The sequence below is a fragment of the Pinus tabuliformis genome, chromosome J, assembly GCF_031772625.1.
Source record: "Pinus tabuliformis cultivar Carrire ecotype Pingquan chromosome J, CPIR1, whole genome shotgun sequence".
Taxonomy (NCBI): domain Eukaryota; kingdom Viridiplantae; phylum Streptophyta; class Pinopsida; order Pinales; family Pinaceae; genus Pinus; species Pinus tabuliformis.
Window position 1 is genome coordinate 1647924651 of NC_142295.1, and position 6000 is coordinate 1647930650.

Sequence of the window (6000 nt, forward strand, 5' to 3'; positions counted from 1 at the left end):
GGTATGGTCACAGCCATCCATATAGAAGAAACATGTGTACAATCATGAACAATACATAGCTCCACGCAGCCTGAGTCATATTTGACAAAACTTAGGGTCTTGTGCTCCATCCCAACCCGATCAACATATGAATTCTAACATGTGAATGAATGTGTCGAAGTCGAACATGCAAGAAAACCACCTGATTACCATTCAATGATGTGGACCGTTAACAGGTACGAGAGGAACCACCAATAATGACAATGGTCCTCAAGGTACGACGGTACAATCCATGAATTGAAAATGAAGTTGAAGTCGAACACTCGCAGAATCATCAGATCAAAGGCCAATGATGAAAACTTGTTGTCGGATGCGAAGAACTTGCCATTAAGGCATGCAATCTCTAAGGTACTGAAAGGGAGTTTCTAATTCATCTTCCTGGATAATGAGTTGAAGTCGACAAGAAGTGACCCGTCGAAGGAGGGGCATGATGATTCCCTCATCATCGATACGAAACAAGGAATAAAGTGGAATGAATGAGTATGATCAAGACTGTAGCAAAAAGGCAGATAATGTGTTGGTAACAAAATGCAAATAGGACTTCTCTTGACAATATCAACGACACGACTCTGGATTATGGCAGCATTTGACTCAACATAGGACTAAGGGTTGTGATGACGAAGTGGAATAGTTAGAAGAGAGGCAAAATGGATCACCCAAACCCAAAAAGTCAAGTGACTAAGCGAAGATATCCCAAACCCGACATGAGAAATTGATAAGTGTCATGTTCAAGAGTGACATGTTCCCTATATAAGGGATGTTTCACTTTCATTTTCCCCACTATTTCTAGTGAGTACCCCAATTATTTTTATCACAAGCTTGAAGGGGATAGCATATGCTTGTCATATAAGTTCATTCTTTGAATGAATCCATCCTAGTAAGTTTTACGAGTCCTAGGAAGGAGAAACTCGATCTCATCATGGTGACGAGTCTTTCACCATTAAATTTTTAACAAGTTCGACGGAAGAATAACTCGGTATCTTTTTCATATTTAGAGAGTTTGAAAAAGAGACGAAAAAGAAAACTCCATCATGTCCCTTTTCATAATTTGTCTCTCGAATCCGAAAAGGTAGAAAACAATATTCGAGAGAACCTCTTGACCATGTCGACCAAGGTGTACCTTTTTCGTAAATAGTCAATCCCAGCCCAAAAAAGGGGTAAATGTATACTGAGACGACATCAATTCATTTAATTTAACAAGTTTGAAAAGACAAGTAATCAATGATCTTTTCATCTCTTGAGAGTCGGAAAACAGCGTAAAGATAACTCCACCTTGAGGAACGAGTGGTATAAAAGGATATCAACTCGTTCTGGTGATGATGGAACTGCTAAGAACATGTAAAGGTCAAGAGGTTGGCTAATAAGACCACTCATTGTAGATGTTCCTCAGCTAGGGGTAAAATAGCCAAGTGAAAGTGTATGATCAGCCAAAGAGATGGTGACGATGGAATGAAACAACCAAGGCTTATCTAGCAAAAATTGACTGATAAAAACGTCAATCACAAGAGGTAAAATGGGAATGGTTTCATTTTTACACAAGCTTGAAACATTAGAAACTATGCTTGAGTATACTTGAAGATGGTTTCATTTTTTCACAAGCTTGAAACATGAGAAAAAACTATGCTTGAATTTGGTTTCATTATTACACAAGCTTGAAACAAAGACAAACTATGCTTGAGATGAATTTGCATGCCCCCAGCATAATGACTCAATACGAGGTACATGCTTCGCATGCTTCATTTCATTCACCTAAGTAGACTAGTGGTTACTAATAGGTGGGTGGAATGAAGGTTCAATTATAAGATCAAGTGAAAGACTTGACCAGGATTTTAGGAGATCTAATCAAAGACCCGAATTGGAAGAGGATTTATTTCATTTTTTAATGAGCCTGACACAGGAAAAGAACCATGCTCATGACACCTTGTTTCATTTTTTAACAAGCTTGACACAAGTAAAAGAAATCTGCTCATGGAGACCTATTTCATTTTTTTAACGAGGTTGACATAGTAAAAGAACTATCCTCATGCTAACCTATTTCATTTTTTAATGAGGTTTCCATAGTAAAAGAATTATCCTCACGGTCCTTGTTTCATTTTTTAAGGAGCTTGACACAAGGCAAGGAACCCTACTCCAAACCATGGATCACAGACCAAAAGAGAGCATGGCTTGCAAGAGGTTTTCATCAGATGGGAGAACAACACTATGGAAGGAATACATGTCCAGGGATCCAATGGAAAAATCAAGCTCCAATGCCCCCAGTACATGATGTACTACATCACCTAATATATCATCAGTAGATGTGAGCATGGAACTGGTGGCCACATAATTAACCTATGGTGGGTGTGATAACGCTTGCACATAAGAACCATTTAGGGATGATGGTTGATGGGGAGTTGATTCAGGACCAATGAATGTAAGCTGATCAATGATCATAATGCTTACTTCATGTGAGAAACACATCACTTGAAAGAGGGAAGAGACAAGAGCTCCCATGACGTAAACATAGTCACGGCCAAGGAGTAGCTTAAAATATAAAGGGCCTTGGACAACCATCACATCTATTTAGACAATCTTTCCTCCCAAAGTAATAAAGAACTTAGGAAGGATCCCTAACAGTTGATTGGTTCCTCTGTTAAAAGCTAACAGGTTCTGGGTGACAGGGACAAGTTGAGGAGAACCTAAATCTTGCCAAGCAGTTGAGGACAGGATGCTAACAGATGCACCTTCGTTTATGACTGTGCTAGGTACGGCCATATGGTAAGCCTATATTGTAATCTAGAAAGGCACATAAGATAGAAGATGATATCCTCCCAGTCGAATTCAATCAAAAGAAGTGACTAAACTACTCAGAGGGGGTGTCATAGGAACAAGAGAGTTGCCCTCTTTCTCTATGGGAACATGATAATTTCTCTCAAGCTCCTTAACAATGGGAAGAGTTCCCTCCAGTTCATTCAAAACTAAAGAAACAAGAAGAACCTGAGCAGTATGAGGTTCACTCTCTACCGGAAAGGTCTGGTTAACTGAAGGTTGATCCAAGTCTATTGTTTTCTCAACCAATGGTTGGTTGAGAATGGAATCATGGGACTCACTTTAAGAGAGAGAGGGGTTGACCAAAGATGGATTTTGGTCAATCACTAAATCAACTAGCAGAGGATTAGGGGAAAACTTACGATAACGAACCGGAAGACAAGGCTCAGAAACTGTAAGGTTTTCCAACTCTTTGGAAGCTTAATCCATAAGAGCGCAAAGGTGAATGGGATGATTACCATCACACAACTTAAAGGGAAATTTTACTTTTCCCTTTTTCCCATGGACTTTACTAGTTGAAGTTTTATCACCAGCATGATCTCCAGAGGCTGATGACAAAGTTTGATGTGAACCTGTGGACCACACTTATAAGACCTTAGGAATAGCAGGACAATTTCGAAGAAGGTGGTAACCCTTACATAACATGTAAGGGAATTTTACTTTCTAGGACTAGTTGGAATATTTTTCTACATCAGTTGCATCTGTAGCAGTGGTTTCTTTGTTGTCCCCTTGCTTAGTTTGCTTCTTCTTATTCTTCATCCTCTTCTTCTTCTTAGGTTCCTGGTTACTAGAATCCATACTATCACCAGGTGAAGAGGAAGAACAAGATGAAGAAATAGGTGAAGAAGGCGAGGGGTCAGCTTTAGGATCAACATGATCTTGATGTTGTTCAGGTGGAGGATAACTCATATGAAAAAGCAGTTTGGACACTCGGAATCACAGAGGTCGAAATAACCAAACTGGCACACCAATGGTCAATCTAGGAAGGGACAATGTTGCCATATAAGGAGCACCAATATTTCCAAAAGAAGGAAAAGGACTAGGATTCTCGTTAGAGGGGTTTCCTTGACTGGTGAACTCAGGAAATGTTGCCATTGGTATCAACCTAAGATCTACTAAGGAGTATTTCCACAGGAAGGATGTTTTTTCCACTGTCAATTAATTGACTTTAGAAATTTAACAAAAATAATCAAAAAGGGGTAATCTAGGAAAAAGGGTTTTCCAAGTATCCGTGAACCGCTATATACACTTGTTGTGTTGTTCAACAACCCCCCCATTTATTGATTTAATAGTTAATATTCTATTAATAAATGGGGACCCTTTATAAAAAATCCTCCAAGAAAAACTTAGCACTTAAGCGCTTTCTTTTTAAATTTTTAGAAATAAATTAAGATATCAAGTCAAATCCCTTTAAGACTAGCAATTCTCGCTTTTATCACATATCGTTGGACCAAGTGTGTCAAAGGTTAATTAACAACCAGGATCCGCGAATTGCGATGGAAGGGATCACCGCATTTAACTTAGGATATCATTAGAATTTTCATTTAAAGCTAAGACTTAAGGCATTTGTTGTAAAATGAAGCGCCTATCGCAATCGCATATCGGCTTTCAAAAAAAACGCAACTCACAAAGCTTGTCGTAATATGCGAATTGCGATATTGCAGTAGAGCAAGCCAATACTTATCGCATCGCGACACTTTACTTAAAAGCCAATCTTGTGAACTACAAAAGTTTGTGAAGTGCGATAGAACCCAAACCCGATAAAAACAAATGTTATAAACTATAATTTAAGTCTGGTGCTCAGTAAAAAGGTACTTTACAAAGTAATTATTCATTAAGCAAAGTATGCTCTAAGCAATTAAAAGTATGTCTCTCACCTCGCATCTCGCAGAATTCTAAATAACTCCGGAAAATGCACAACCGAAAATGTGATATCACGATTTGCGATATTGCGATAATATTATCGTAATCGCATAATTGACATTTCGCACTTTAAACTCGCCATCTTAAAGTTTTTCCCTTCCCGTTTGCGATGTGGTAGTTTAAATGAGTAATAAAGGCAATGATAAGAGATCTTAGTGCGTATTTAATAAGTTTAATGGCATTTATGTTAAGAGCGGCTCGACGTGATTTGATATCTTTTCATATGCATTTTGAATAAAATCTCCTTTCTTGTCACCTTTTGAGGTTAACTGTATCATTTAATTCTTACTGTCATTCTCTCTTTGTGTTTATCTGATAACTTCCATTGCTCCATTTCAGGAAACCTCCACAGAAAACATCGTTAGAAAGAATGGTGAAGAAGGGAAAGGCGACTGCATCTGAGAAATCAGACATGGTACCGCTTTTCTCTGATACCACATGCAGCAAGGACGGAGGAACCACAACATGGGAAGCCATGTATAACCTATTAGAAGAAGAGAAGCCCAAGCCACTGGTAACAAAGGCCACGACTAATGCTGAGGAGTGATATGACGCCTCCTATTTTGAGACAGCATGTTCATTCTTACACCGAATAGCTGCAAGACCAAAGATCATACCATACACGAATATGGTAAAATGGGTAATTGATGAGGTAGACATATCAGACATAACTTTTAAGAATAAAAGTCAATAGGTCATGGGGTCTTTCTCACCAGACAATCTACGCCTAATGTTCTAGCTACCAGAGCCTCAAAAGCTTTATAACAAAGAGGTACTTGAGCATTTTTCCAAAGAGAACGAGGACCCGTTGGATGTTACGCAGACTTGGAGATCAAACGCAGGAAAACTCAAACAAGATAAAATGGGTATGTACTCAATGGCATCCATTTCTCCTCCTCATAGTTTCACAGCAAGAATGATGTGCAGGTTATTCGGTAGACCCGATAGCACCAAATTTTCTATGGAGTGGCTCCCGTTAATAGATGCAGTAGTTAATGCAACGATTATGAACTGGGGTCAGATTTTATCAGACAATTTAGCAAAGGCCATTATGGAGTATAGAAAGAAGATAAGTGTTTCTGCAAGGACTTTTCCCCCTTTCTCTATGAGTGCTTTTGTTATGGACGCAATTTGTTTTAGTTCTTAGTTTCCAAATATGGGATGGAAGTGGACTATACATAACCCACTTCCCATCCATATATACCATAAAATTTTGTGGTAATCTCAATT